At 37.8% G+C, this 15,990-nt stretch overlaps 1 protein-coding gene across 20 annotated transcripts in view; it reads left to right on the top strand.

Annotated features, from left to right (window-relative positions):
• The window catches only part of LOC143665617 (V-type proton ATPase subunit S1-like protein), a 58,293-nt gene that overhangs the window by 21,564 nt on the left and 20,739 nt on the right, over positions 1 to 15,990 (top strand). For 2 of the 20 annotated variants that reach the window (XM_077139244.1, XM_077139243.1), the window contains exon 1: positions 12,471 to 12,697. The exons of the other annotated variants lie outside the window; for them this stretch is intronic. The gene's annotated coding sequence lies outside the window, so the exon portion shown is untranslated. Of the gene's footprint in view, positions 1 to 12,470; positions 12,698 to 15,990 lie in introns of those variants that run through there. 20 annotated transcript variants of the gene reach the window in all.

The following is a 15,990-nucleotide window of genomic DNA, read 5'->3' as shown; positions in this document are numbered from 1 at the left end:
AAGAAAACAGAAAAATTCATACATGCCATACCCCTTACCCCTCCCTTTCATTGATCACTTGCATTTTAATCTACTAAACTTATTTTAACATTTGTTCCCCTATTATTTATTTATTTTTAATCCACATGTTTTACTCATCTGTCGATAAGGTAGATAAAAAGAGCATCAGACACAAGGTTTTCACAATCACACAGTCACATTGTGAAAGCTCTATTATACAATCATCTTCAAGAAACATGGCTACTGGAACACAGCTCTACATTTTCAGGCAGTTCCCTCTGGCCTCTCCATTACACCTTAACTAAAAAGATGATATCTATAAAATGCATAAGAATAACTTCCAGGATAACCCCTTGACTCTGTTTGGAATCTCTCAGCCATTGACACTTTACTTTGTCTCATTTTGCTTTTGGTCGAGAAGGTTTTCTCAATCCCTTGATGCTGAGTCCTGGCTCATTCTAGGACTTCTGTCCCACGCTGCCACACCCCTGGGAGTCATGTCCCATGTAGAGAGGGGGAGGGTAGTGAGTTAATTTTGTCATGTTGGCTGAGAGAGAGAGAGGCCACATCTGAGCAGCAAAAGAGGTTCTCTTGGGGGTGACTCTTAGGCCTAATTTTAAGTAGGGTCAGCCTATCCTTTGGTTGTCCCCATTGCTTGTGAGAATATCAAGAATTCTCCACTTGGGGGAAGTTGAATTTTCCCACTTTCTCACCATTCCCCCAAGGGGACTTTTCAAATACTTTTTTATTGGCTGGAGAATCAGCCTTTCTTGAGTGAAGGTATCCTCTTGTTGATGCATTTATTTGGACATTTTTATGGACTTAGAACTGTAAACTTGTAACTTAATAAATCCCCATTATAAAGCAGTCTATTTCTGGTATATTGCTTTCTGGCAGCATTGGCAAACCAAAACAGATTTTGGCACCAGAGTGTGAAATGCAAATTCCAAAAATGCTAGAACAGCTTTTTATATGGATAAGGGGAAGATTCTGGAAGAATTGTGAGTAGGTGAATAGGAAAGGCCTGAATTGTTTTGAAAAGACTTTGGTAGAAATGTGGACTCTAAAGATTCCTCTGATGAAGCTTTAGACAGAAATGATGAATGTGTCATTGCAAAGTGGAAGAAAGGCCATCCTTGTTTTAAAGGAGCAGAGAATTTGGCAAAATTGTGTCCTGGTGCTGAAAGGAAGGGAGAATTTGAAAGTGACCAGCTGAGATATCTAGCTGATGAAATTTCGAAACTAAATGTGAAAAATGCAGCCTGGTTTATCCTTGCAGCTTATATTAAAATACAACAGGAAAGGGATAAATTGAGAACTAAACTCTTGGGTACAAAGATAAATTGGTGGTCTGGAAAATTCTAGGCTTCCAGAAAGTGAGACCCCAGAGGATAGTGCCTCACACAAGAATTTAATCGAACATGGAACCAGTTAGTCATTTCAGAAAAAGTCAGGATTGGCATATCAAGTCATATATCCCCACGCCAGTTTTTAGGATCCTACTCCTTTCCAAGCAATGCTTTTACTTTAAAAGCAGACACTCTCCAAAGTTGGTATTTCAGTTTATGTTTCAAATGTGCTGCTCAAACAATGAGACCCTTGGTCTGGTTTTCAGAGATCCCAAGTCTGTGGCCAGAGGAAATAGGATTTTCTTTCAGGGCACACATAAAAACTTTTACCTCTTTCATACAGTGTTGAAGCTGTAAATTTGAAGCCTTCAGCTCATTCCTTTCTTTCATAACTATCCAACACCTCTTTTTTTTTAAGGTGTCAAAAACACTGTCACCCAGAATCTTGCCTTGAATAAGCATACAATTAGGGGAATCAAGTCATAATATTTTGCATCTCTCTGTTGCCAACTCACACCATAGACTGTTAGTGCCCTTTTGATTATTGGAACCAGAGTCATTAGAGCCTTTGAGTTTAATCAGAGTAGAAAACCAATTGCAAAAACACATTTGCAAGGAATGGGGGCTTGTAATTCTGTATAGCTTAATGTAATACCAAGATACATCACAGAGTTTGTTGAGCAGATAATTTAAAAGTATTGGCTAAATCCCTTGAGGGATGGGAGAAAAAATATGCAACTATTGAACTTTGCGACTGGGGAAACCCCTGATACCGTGTCAAACATTAGGGACTCTCAAGTCAATAGGCCAAGTGCTTGATCTTGAGGCTTGCTCTTTTGAAGCTTATTTGTGTAGCAGAAAAGTCAAGCCTACCTATAGTTTTGCCTAAGAGTTAATCCCAGAGGACCTCTTTTGTTGCTCAGATGTGGACCCCCCCCCCCCCAAGCCCAACTCTGCAAGTAAAATTATTACCCTCTTCCCTACATGGGATATGACATCCAGGGCTGAAAGTCTCCCTGGCAATGTGGGATATGACTCCTAGGGATGAGCCTAGCCCTGGCATCATGGGATCAACAATGCCTTCCTGAACAAAAGGGGGAAAAGAATTGTAAGGCAGGAAAAAAGTAAGGTATCAGTGACTGAGAGAGTTCAAATAGTGTCACGAGGCTATTCTAGAGGCTCTGTTATATAAGCTTCAGCTAGATATTGCTATTTATCATGGTTTGCCAAACCCCAACAAGTCATTCCTGCCAACCCTAAAGAACACCTAGGGCTCTGTATGAGTTTCTACAAAAGCTCCATGCACTATGATTACTTTTCAGAAACCTACAACCCCAGATGGGTTCCTAGGCCAGATAAGTCCTGAAACCCAGAGGGGCCAGCCTCTCTAGAACATCAACTACTTCCATCCCTCTATCCCATATTATTGACAGCCCTTTCCAACATGCAAATGTTAGAATGGGAATAGCCCAAATACCCTAAAGATTGGGAGTAAAAAACAAAGGAGAAGGTGGAGTTATAACAGAGAAAATAGGATTTAACAAATGAGTATGACCGCTGAATCATTATATTGATATTTCTTTTAGTCTCCAGTGTCTTGGAGGAAAAACCTAAAATTGTGAAACTGTAACCCATACTAAACTTTGAAATATGTTCCATAACGATTGTTGTGGTGTGTTTTCAAATTTATTGCTTTTTTGTATAAATGTTATTTTTCACAATAATAAAAAAAGACTGACTTAAAAATGACAAAAATATAAATAAATAATGGGGTGGATAAGGGGTGAAAAGCTGAGTAGATTGCAATAGTAGTCATTGAGGGAGTAGGAGGGAGAAGTAAGGAGTTTGTGATGTATGGGTTTTTTTTTCTTTTGTCTATGTATTTCTTTACTGGAGTTATGCAAATGTTCTAAAAATAATCATGGTCATGAATACACAACTATGTGATGATATTGTAAGCTATTGATTGTATACTTTGGATGTATTGTATTGTGCATGAAGATATTTCAATTTAACACATAGAACCATACAATAAAAAAGTGAACCCTAAGGAAAGAAAAACGCTTTCAAGATTTTGTTTCTCAAGGACCACTCCTGTTACAAAAGCTGTAGTAGTCAGGGTTCTGTAGGGAAACAGAACCAATAGCAGATATCTGTAAATATGAGGTTTTATAAAAGTTTCTCATGCAAATGTGGGGATGCACATGTCCAAATTCCATTTGCAGTCTGTGAGCTGGCAGCTCTGATTAAGGCTTTGAAGAATTCCCCAGGAGAGTCTAGCTGGCTGAAGTGGAGTAAGAGAGATTCTCTTTGACTTCTCCTTTAAAGCCTTCAAACTAATTAGATTAAATGTCACTCATTGTGAAAGACACTCCCCTTAGCTGACTGAAGATGCAACCAGCTATAGTTGCAATCAATGTGCTGATGACTTAAGTTCATGAAATGTCCTCACAACAACAGGTAGGCCAGTTGTTTGCTTGACCAGACAACTGGCACCATCACCTGGCCAAGTTGACACATGAACCTAATCATCACTGGTGGTAATGGGAAAAAATACACTCTAATGTGAACTATGGACTATAGTTAATAATACAATTATAATATTCTTTCATTAATTATAACAAAGGTACCACACTAATGTAAAGTGTAAATAATAGGGAGAGAGTACATGGGAACACTGTTTTTTACATGATTTTTCTGTAAACCTACAATTTTTCTAATGAAAAAAATTGACTGTGGTAATAGATGAACAACTCTGCAAACATACTAAAAACCATTGAACACTTTAAATATGTGAATTGCATTGTATATAAATTACATATCATTTAAGCTCTTGTTTAGAAAGCATAGTTCGGTGCTCAATAAATGCTTTAAAATAGAAAAAAGAACTTGGCATGTTGAGGGTGTTGAGAAGCTGAGTGCAAACAAGTGTGCCTGGAGTGTAGTGGGGGCAGAGGAGTTGGTATGAAATGAGGCAAGAGAAAACAGCAGGGCCAGGTCTTACAGGGCTTTGTAGGATGTGGGTGCATTTGGATTTTGAATAACTGTGCAAATACCATTATAATTGATTTAAACATTTTACTAATGGGATTTTTGGTCTGAGAGCTTTGGATAAATAGACTGTGCTCTGACAAATGTTAAGTGTTCCTTAAGGCAAATATTAGGGTTAGGTTAGATCTATTTTTTTTCTTTGAGAAGACAGTTCTATATGGTAATAAATGATTATGTGAAGATAGATTTTTGCTGTTCTAGTTTTTAAGTTTCATTTAATATTATATGGTAAATCAAAACTGAAGCACACCTGAGTTCTTTTTCAGTCGAAAAGCAGATAGTTGTACATCCTGGTGGATGTACAACTTCTTATTCTCTCACAGTGACTGTTGAAAAATTTTCATGGGGCTCTCACATTTCTGCATGTCTTGTGAATGAGTAACTAACTGCTCTTGGCTATGAAATATCTTTTCTAAAATGTCTGTATAAATAATAGCCTTGAAAGGTAAAAACATCTGTCTAATGCAAAGGGCAGGTAGGCTTACTGCCTATTATAAGAGACTTAGCATGCAAGTTGGGTAAGATCTCAGACCCTTCACAGTTCTTGACAGAGACTCCTCAGTAATCTAGGTAGGCAGGAACAATGCCAGGCAGGTGATACCTTGGTGATTTGCAGCTGGTAAGATATCATATTTGCATTTTTTTGTCACCGCTTTTCTCTTCCAAAGTCACAAGATGAGCTATTCTCAGATGATTACAACTTAAGTGTGACTTCTATTCTAAAACACATGTGTGAAACTTCTCTAATTATTCTGTCTTAAATATTCTTAGCCAAATGGGAGAATGGTTCAACAACAGAAGGAATGCTTTGTTAGAATTTTAGTATCAAAAATTTTTTAGCATCATCAAGACATAAAACATATTAAAATTATACTTAATTTAAAATAAAAAAGTGTATGTGTATTGTGTGTGTCTGAAAATATAATCCAACCATTTTTCCCTGCAAGATTCTTATATGGTAATTGCTAAGGGGCTAACACTATGCTTTCTCAGTATACAGAAACAGTGAAGGATCATCAGGAGTTTGGACTCTCACTTTCCTCCTGATCAGGGATTTAGAAAGCAATGTGATCAGGCACTGCTGCTGCCATGGGAGAATGTGAGATGTTGCTTTGGCAGCTGGAGGACAAGTTTGTAGAGCTAGACTGTCTGATGCAGAGGCTGCTGATCATATGTGGCTACTGAACACTTGGAATTTAGGTAGTCCAAATTGAGAGGTGCTGTTAATGTAAATTACATAGCAGATTTCAAAAGCTTACTACAGAAAAGGAATGTAAAATATTTCATTAATAATTTTTAATTTGATTGCATTTGAAATTATATTATTTTAGATATAGTGGTTAAATAAAATACATTATTAAAATTAATTTCACCTGTTTACTTTTAGTTTTTTCAATGTGGCTCTACACAGTTTAAAATTGCACAAGTATAAATTTAAAAACATTGAAATTATTCAAAGCACTCTCTCTGATTACAGTGAGATGAAGCTGGATCTCAATAACCACCAAAGAACGAGAACATTCACAAATATATGGAGATTAACTAACACACTCCTAAACAACCAGTGGGCCAAAGAAGAAATTGTTAGAGAAATCAGCAGTTGTCTGGAGATGAATGAAAATGAGTATACAACTTATCAGAACTTATGAGATAAAGGCAAAGGCTGCGCTGGGAGGGAAATTTATTGCCTTAAATGCCTATATTAAAAAACAAGAAAGAGCAAAAACCAGGACCTGACAACACACCTGGAGGAACTTGAGATAGAACAGCAAACTAATCCCAAAGCAAATAGGAGAAGAGAAATAACAAAGATTAAAGCAGAGATAAATGAATGGGAGAACAAAAGAACAATAGAATCAATAAAAACAAAAGTTGGTTCTTTGAGAAAATCAATAAAATTGATGGGCCACTAGCAAGACTGACAAAGAAAAAAAGAGGATGCAAATAAACAAAATAAGAATGAGAAAGGGTGCATTGCCATAAACCCTGAGGAAATAAAAAAAATCATAAGAGGATACCTTGAACAACTATATACCAACAAACTAGACAACTTAGATAAAATGGACAAATTCCTGGAGATGCACAAACAAGCTACACTGACTCAGGAAGAAATAGGAGATCTCAGCAAACCAATCACAAGTAGAGATTCAATCAGTCATCAAAAATCTTCCTACAAAGAAAAGCCCAGGGCCAGATGGCTTCACAGGGGAAATTTATCAAACATTCCAGAAAGAACAAACACCAATCCTGTTCAAACTTTTTCTAAAACTTGAGGAAAGAGGATTTCCTCTACCTAACTTATTTTATGAAGCTAATATCATTTTAATATAAAAAACTCGGTAAAGATGCTATAAGAAGGGAAAATTACAGGCCAATCTCCCTAATGAACATAGATGCAAATATTTTCAATAAAATATTAGCAAATCGAATCCAACAGCACATTAAAAGAATTACACACTATGACCAAGTGGAATTTATACCAAGAATGTAAGGATGATTCAACATAAGAAAATCAATTAATGTAATACAGCACATGAACAAATTGAAAGGGAAAAATCACATGATCATCTCAATTGATGCTGAAAAAATATTAGACGAAATTCAGCATCCTTTTCTGATAAAAACACTCCAAAAGATAGGAATCAAAGATAACTACCTCAATATAATAAAGGGAATATATGAAAAACCAATAACCAGCATCGTACCCAATGGAGAAACTGAAAGCTTTCACCCTAAGATCAGGTACAAGACAAGAATGCCCGCTGTCACCACTGTTATTCAAAATTGTGCTAGAAGGTCTAGCTAGGTAATCAGGCAGGACGAAGAAATAAAAGGCATCCAAATTGGAAAGGAAGAAGTAAAACTCTCATTATTTGCAGATGATATGATACTATCCTTGAAGGATCCTGAGAAATCTACAGCAAAATTGCTTGAGCTAATAAATTCAGCAAGGTGGTGGGATATAAAATTAACGTGCAAAAATCAGTAACATTTCTATACACAAGCAATGACCTAGCTGAGGAGTCAGTTAAGGAAAAAATTCCGTTCAAAATAGCAACTAAAAGAATCAAATATTTAGGAATGAACTTAACTAGGGACGTAAAGGAGTTGTACACAGAAAACTACATAACATTGCTGAAAGAAATCAAAGGAGATCTAAATAGGTGAAAAGACCTTCCCCGCTCATGGATAGGAAGGCTAAATATAGTTAAGATGTCAATTCCTCCCCAAATTGATCTACAAACTCAATACAGTACCAATCAAAATTGCAACAGCCTACTTTGAAGGTTTGGAAAAGCTAACTACCAAATTCATCTGGAAGGGAAAGAGACCCCAGATAGCTAAAAGCATCCTAAAAAAGAAGAATGAAGTGGGAGGGTTAACACTCCCTGACTTTAAAACTTATTATAAATCCACAGTGGTCAAAACAGCATGGAACAGGCACAAAGACAGAATGGAATTGAATTGAGAGTGCAGAAATAGACCACCAAATCTGTGGTCAACTGATTTTTGACAAGGTCCCCAAATCCTCTGAACTGGGATAAAATAGTCTTTTCAATAATTGGGCATGGAAGAACTGGATATCAATAGCCAAGAGAATGAAAGAAGACCCCTACCTTACACCCTACACAAAAATTCACTCAAAATGGATCAAACACCTAAATATAAGAACTAACACCATAAAGCTTCTAGAAGAAAATGTAGGGAAACATCTTCAAGACCTAGTAATAGGAGGTAGCTTCCTAAACTTTATACCCAAGTGCAAGCAACAAAAATAAAAATAGGTAAATGGGAACTCCTCAAAATCAAATACTTTTACACCTCAAAAGACCTTGTCAAAAAGGTGAAGAGGCAGCCAACTCAATGGGAGAAAATATTTGGAAATCACATATCAGAGAAAGGTTTGATTTCCTGTATATACAAAGAAATTATACAACTCAACAACAAAAGAACAAACAACCCAATTATAAAATGGAATAAAGTTATGCATAGGCATTTTTCTGAAGAGCAAGTACAGATGGCTTGAAAGCAAATGAAGAGTTGCTCCTTTTCACTGGCTATAAGGGAAATACAGATCAAGACTACAATGAGATACCACTTCACACCTATAAGAATGGCTGCTATTAAACAAACAGGAGACTATAAATGCTGGAGAGGATGTGGAGAAACTGGAATACTTATGCAGTGCTGGTGGGTGCAGCCATTATGGAAGACTGTTTGGCAGTTCCTTAGGAAACTAAATATTGACCCAGCAATGGCACTACTTGGTATATACACAGAAGAGCTGAAAGCAATGACACAAACAGACATTTGTACACTGATTTTCACAGCAGCATTATTCACAATCGCCAAAAAAGATGGAAACAAACCAAATGCCCATCAGCAGACAGTGGATCAAAAAATGTGGTATATACGTTCAATGGAATATTATGCAGCAGTAAGACAAAATGATGTCCTGAAGCACATGACAAGATGGATGAGCCTTGAGGACATAATGCTGAGCAAAATTAGCCAGACATGAAAGAATAGATACTGTAATGATTCCACTTTTATGACCAGCATAAAGGTATAATCAGAGGCTTATAATACAGAATATAGGTGACTTAGAGACACATAGAAGCTAGGGATGGGTGAACCATTAGCTAATGAGGTTGAGCTCCAATGTAAGGGAATAGATAGGAGCAAAGGTGATTCTCTAGTGGGTTTATAAGTAATATTACCATAGTGAAGATGAACAAGATTGAAAGGGGTTGTATAGACCCACGTGTCCCATTGATTCACACTAGAAATATGAATTAGTTCTCACAAGAATTACTTCAAAGATATGATTCTTGTATAAAGAGTATATAAGTCCAGGGTACAGGGGGAAAACTGCTATTGCATGCTATGAGCTATATTCAAAAGGAAACTATCAGCAGTACCACAGCAATAGCAGGGGTAAATAATGGGGGGAGGGACAAGAGTTAAGAGGAGGTTTTGATTTCCTATTTGGCAAAGGTGTGTTTATTGGTTTTCTTTCTCTTGGGAAAATGAAATTATATAAAATTGAGAATGTTGGTGGACTATGGACTTTGGGCCTTCTACATGATACCCAATGAATGCAGGTGGCTGAGGATGCACTGATGGAGTAGTAGATTGGTGTGCTATGGTGTATACTTATGAATGAAGGTTATGCTGCTACAAAAAGGGACAAAGTTGTGAAGCATGCAATGATGTGAATGGACATGTAGGACATTTGGTGAGACAACATAAGCTAGACACAAAAGAACAACAATGGTGTGGTCACCTTTAGAAAATGTTTATTAGAAGACAGGGGCCTAGATTGTAAGCTTTTAGAGCAGATGCATTAGGTCTGGAGTGGTGATTATTATTTCTGGATTTTGAGAGGCTGTTTTATATATATAGTCTGATATTTAGAGATAAGAATGAAGCCGAACAGGTTGGCTTAAAGTAATTCAAAACATAGGGGTAAGGAAGACAGTGTCTATATTTTAGAACTACTGGAAGAAAGGTTTATTTGATCTGCAGCTGAAATTTTCTGTAGTGCATAAGCTAATTCAACCTATCTGTATACTCATTTGAGCAACTGAAACTAAGGAAGCACAGAATAAGAAAGAGGTCCTTTAAACCTGTATAGATTGTTGTAATGCCTGGAAACGTTCTAAAGTATATTAATCAGATAATCAAAAAGTATTGGCAAAGACCCCTAAGGAAGGGGAAAAAATACGGAATTATTAAACCTTACCATCAGGGAATCCCCTGATACTGTGTCAAACTTTAGGGACACCCAAATCAATAGGCCATGCCCTTGATCATGAGGCTTGCTCTTCTGAAACTTATGTAGGTAGTGGAGAAGCTTAGAATACCTATAGGCATGCCTAAGAGTTACTTCTGGAGGACCTCTGTTGCTCAGATGACCTCAGTCTCTCTTAGCCCAACTCTGCAAGTGAAATCATTGGCCTCCCCCCTATGTGGGACAAAACATCCAGGGGTGAAAGTCTCCCTGGCGATATGGGAGATGACTCCCAGGGATGAATCCGGACCTGGCACCATGGGATCAACAATTCCATCCTGACCAAAAGGGGGAAAAGAAGTATAATGAATAAAGTATCAGTGGCAGAGAGAGTTCAAATAGAGTAAAGAGGCTACTCTGGGGAGTGCTCTTATGCAAGCTTCAGTTAGACCTTACTACCAACCTGCCAACCCCCAACCAGGACCATTCCAGTCAATCCTAAAGAGCACCTAGGGCAATATATAAGTTTCCACAAGGGTTCCATGTAATAGAGTAACTTGCCAGAAACCTACAACCTCCAGATGGGTCCCTGGTCCAGATAAGTCCTGAAACCTAGCCCAGCCTCTCCAGAACATCAAATAGTTCCATCTCCCTACCCCATATTAGTGACAGACCTTTCCAATATCAAAAATTTATAATTGCCATAGGCCAAACAACCCCGGTGAGAGGTATGGAAAGATCAAAGGTGATGGTGGAGTTATACATAGAAAAAGATAGGATTAAAAAATGAATATGGATGCTGAATCATTCAATTGATATCTCTTTTAGTCTCCAGTATTTTAGAACAGCTAGAAGTAAAAACCTAAAATTGTGAAACTGTAACCCCTGTCAAACTCTGAAATATGTTCTACAGCTAATTGTGGTGCGGTGCTATTTTTCACACACACACACACACACACACAAAAGGAAAAAGTCAATTGTGATAAAAAATTATTTAAATGCTCTAGCCTCCTATATTCTGGAGGAAAAATGCGAGAGAATTGTATGGTAGCCCATGAGAAACTCTTCAATCTGTCCTGTAACCACTTGTTGTAGAGTGCTTTGAACACTATTGCTTTTTTGTCTCTTTATTTTGTATATATGTTATACTATACAATAAAAAAAGTTAAAAAAAAACTGATGAAAAAAATTACACAAGTGGCTTTCAGTGTATTTCTGTTTGACAATGCTGTTCTAGAGCTTTGCTGCTCAAAGGGCAGTGTTCAGAGCAGTAGCAGCAGCTTCATCTGGGACCTTGTTAGATATGCAGGAATCATGCCACACCCCAGATTTACTGAATCAGAATTTTCATTTTAATAAGTCCCAAGTGATTTGTATGCACATTAAAATTTGAGTAGCAGAGAGTCCCTATGCTTAGGATTTCCATATTTAGCAAATAAAAATACAGGGCTCCCAGCTATTTAATTTTAATATAAAACAAATAATTTTTAGTATAATATGCCCCAATTATTGCATGGAAATACTTATATTAGAATTATTTGCTGTTTATTTGAAATTCAAATTTAACTAGGTGTCTTGTATTTTCTCTGGCAAAAATAACTAAGTCTAAACGCCTCCTGTCCAAACCCATCTTGTACTTGAAATTACACAGACTTGGGGAAAGGATGGGAAGGTAAAAGGAGAGGTGACAAATGAGAGTTGGGTGAAATGAAATAACAGAAGAAAAGGGAATTTGAAGGGAAGTGGAAATAAGACAGAACATGGAAAGACCACATTTATAGCCAGTGGCCTTTTGTTATTTAACAAATTTTTATTGTAACTTTCCTCCTTATTCCTGCTTCCTCTCCTTCCCCTTGTTGTGCTTTGATTTATTCTCATTTTCTATGGGGTCTCTAGATCCATGGTGGGAGAAAGGGTTGTGTGTGCAAAGTGGATGGTGAGGAGGAATTTCTCCTCAATGTTATTCCCAAGCATTCCTATAATTCATCATCTTCCTGAAACTTAACTTACAAATAGCTATTTTCAGCTATACATGCTTTACCACTAAAGAGATCAAATTTCCTAAGTGCCTAAAATGCTGATTCTTTCATTTTAGAGGTTTTTCTTTACTGTGACATGGTAGTTGCATTTTTTAGTGCAAAATAACATTTAGAGATTTTGTTGTTTTGTTTTTGTATGCCTTGGGGGTAGGAATGGGAGTTTTGCTTGTTTGAATCTGTTATCTACCCCAGGAAAGACTATGTTCTTTTAATCCATTCCTATGGGAGCATACCTATTGTTTGGTGGGAACTTTTGCTTAGGTCGTTTCCATGGAGATGTGACTCAGCCCATTCAAGATAGGTCTTAATCCCCTTGCTGGAGTCCTTTATGAGAGGACGAAAGACTGAGAAATTTTGGAGAGAGTTCAGAGAAATAAAATGCCCCAGGAGAAGCCAGAAGGACCACAGGAGCTGAGAGAGTCATTTTGAAACCAGAATACAGGAGAGAAGAACTAGCAAACATAGCCATGTGCCTTCCCATGTGACAGAGGAACCCCAATGCCAGGAGCCTTTCTTCAGTGAAGGTATCCTTTTGTTTATACCTTAATTTAGACATTTACATGGCCTTAGAATTGTAACTTGTAACTTAATAAATCCCCATTGTTAAAAGCTAACCCATTCCTGGTATATTGCATTTCAGCAGCTTTAGCAAACTGAAACAGACTTTGGTACCAGAAAAGTGGGGTGCTGGGATTTGCAAGTTCCAAAAATGCTGGAATGGCTTTATAAATGGATAAGGGGAAGATTCTGGAAGAATTGTGAGGTGTTTGATAAGAGAGGCCTGGATTACTCTGAAGAGACTGTTGGTAGAAATGTGGAATCTAAAGATACTTCTGATAAGGCTTAGACAGAAATGATGAATGTATCATTGCAATCTGGAAGAAAGGTAGCCCTTGTTTTAAAGTGACAGAATTTGCAAAATTGAATCCTGGTATAGGATGGAAGGCAGAATTTGAAAGTGATGAGCAGGGATATCTAGCTGAGGAATTTTCTAAACTAAATGTGAAAAATGCATCCTGTCTTCTCCTTGCAGCTTATAATAAAATGTGACAGGAAAGGGACAAGCTGAGAACTGAACTCTAGTGTACAAAGAAATCAGAAATTGATGGTCTGAAAAATTCTGGGCTTCCAAAAAGGAAGACCCCAATGGCTGGTGCCCCATGTGAGGATTTAACCAAACATGCAAGAACCAATCAGCCATGTCAGTGGGAATCAGGATTGGAATCGCAGCTATCCAATTTTGTGGAAAGTCCTCTTATCTGATAGTTGGGACCCCAGTATGCTGCATGGAAAACAGACAAGTTTGTGGTGAGATCTGTAAAAACAGAATCGCTGCCAGTCTGGACTGAAAGGGACAGATTGAAGGAAACATAACTTTAAATGCAGAACCATGGAAACTGAGGTCTGGAGCAAAGAAACCTTGTGCCAGGAGAGCAGACCTGCTTATGCACGTGGAAAGGGTGAGTTTGCAGAGGATGGGTCTTCCACTCTGTTACTCAGGAAGAGTGCTTCTGTCTTAGGGTTCTCAGATGCCAGGGGAATTGAGGAGAGCTCAGCTGCGTTTAGGAAAAATTCTACTGTCCCAGACCTCAGAGAGGGTGACACATATTCCCCAGGGATTGGGGAGAGCTTGGCCACCTTGCCACTGTTCTGAAGGGATTGAGCATGTGCTCTAGAGATAGCAGAGAGTCCAGGGTGTGACCCAGATGCTTGAGGAGGATGGGACCAAGAACAAGGTGGTCTTCCAAATACTTGGAGATATTAAAGCCTCACCACAGTGTTTGAAGAGAGCAGGGCCATTAAGTAAGCTCTGGGAAAGGATGGACTTCCACTCTCTCAAGCCCTGAGGATAAAATGTCTTTCTGTAGATGACTTTCAAACTTTGAAATCTAATGGAGTTTGCCTTGCAGGTTTTCAGAACTGTTTGGGATCTTTGACCCTGGTTTCCTTCCAGATTTTCCCTGTGGAAAAGGCAACATTTATCCTATGACTGTCCCTCCTTTGTATATTGGAAGCAGATAACTTGCTGTGGGTTTCATAAGTCCACAGCTAGAGGACAGACCTTACCTTAGCTGATTTTGATGGTGAAAACCAACAAAGAGGAATGTGCTGGTTTGAAACTGTTATTTATTTATTTTTGGCTTTGTGGAGAAAAGCCATGTTCTTCAAATCTGTCCTTGTGAGTACAGACCTGTTATGGGTGGGACCTTTTGATTAGGTTGTTTTCATGTATATGTGACCCACTCATTTCAAGATGGGTCTTATTCCTCTTTATTGGAGTCCTTTGTGAGAGAATAAAAAGATAGTAAAAGCAGAGAGAGAGAGAGCTGAAAGACATTTGGAGAGAGAAAGAAAATTCCCCAGGAGAGAAAGGACCCACAGACACTGAGAGAGCCATTATAAAACCAGAATCCAAGAAAGAAGGACTGGCAGATGTTGCCATGCACCTTCCCATGTGACAGAGGAAACCCAGATGCCAGCAGTCTTTCCTCAAAGAAGATATCTCCCTCTTGATGCCTTAATTTGGACATTTTCATGGCCTTAGAACTATAAAAATGTAATCTAATAAATCCTTTTTGAAAAAGCCAACCCATTTCTGGTATATTGCATTCTGACAACTTTAGTAAACAGAAACAGGAGTAGAGGTAGGCAATAAAGAAATAACAGGTATTCTTTATTTATCTAGGCATTGAAGAAAGAAGAGATTTTTGTTTATGCTCATTTGTATTAGTTAGGGTTCTCTAGGAAAACTGAACTGACATAATATGCATAACATAAATATTATGAGATGTATGGTAGGAATTGACTCATGTAACTGTGAGAATGAACATGTCTGAACTCCAAGGCAGGCATCAGGCTGGGAACACTGATAAAGGTTTTCATTGAATTCCCCAGGAGAAGCTGACTGGCTGAAGTAGAGATAGAAATTCTTCCTTCTGACTATTGAAATCATCAGTTCTTTCTTTAAGGTCTTCAACTAATTGGTTGAGACTTATTGTTGAAGGCAATCTTCTCAGTTGATTGTAGATGTAATCAACCAGAGATGCAATAGATACAACTGATGATTTAAATTCATGAATATATTCACAATAAAAATCAGGCCAGTGCTTGTTGGACCAAACAACAGGACACCATCACCTGGCCAAGTTGACACATGACCTTAACCATCACAATCCACGCCTTGTCAATGGCACCCATACACACATCATTAAGCTACACTTAATCTCTAAATAAAAACAATAACATTCATATTTGCACCTAAAAAAATATTCAACTCTTATATACAACTGGAAACGTGTTAATTCTTTCCCCAGAAAAGGTTACAAGTCATTGGGTAATATTTACTTTTCAACTTGATATCCTGTAACTTAAATACTATGAGAAAGTTAATACAACTTATGTTAAATTATTGGGGGATAAGGTAGGGAAGAAAACAAAGATATTTGCTTTTTTGTATATATAAATGTACTCAAAACAAGGAAGAAATATTCATAACCATTATAGTCGTTGTGTCTATAACTGGTCATGTGGTCATAGCTTTTTTTTAATAACTACCTTCTTCCACCACCTTCCATCACATTCCCTTTATCCTTAGTACACATCCCACCTGGTCATGGTTCTTTGCCTGGTGGGGTAACCCAAATGTCCATTCTTGAAGTTTTCAGGCCTCAGTAGTCCTGCTGGATTGGGTTGTTGTAGTTTCTCATTGACTTTAATCAAGGGCAGGTAGTATTAAGAGACACCCTAAGAGTTCTGCAGGATTCCAGGCAAGCTCTTCTTTACCTCCGTTGTGTAGTTGAAATCCTATTTCCCTTTG

This window comes from Tamandua tetradactyla, chromosome 21 (assembly GCF_023851605.1).
Source record: "Tamandua tetradactyla isolate mTamTet1 chromosome 21, mTamTet1.pri, whole genome shotgun sequence".
Classification (NCBI taxonomy): domain Eukaryota; kingdom Metazoa; phylum Chordata; class Mammalia; order Pilosa; family Myrmecophagidae; genus Tamandua; species Tamandua tetradactyla.
The sequence above is the reverse complement of the archived record's forward strand: the minus strand, read 5'-3'. Positions and strand labels throughout refer to the sequence as shown.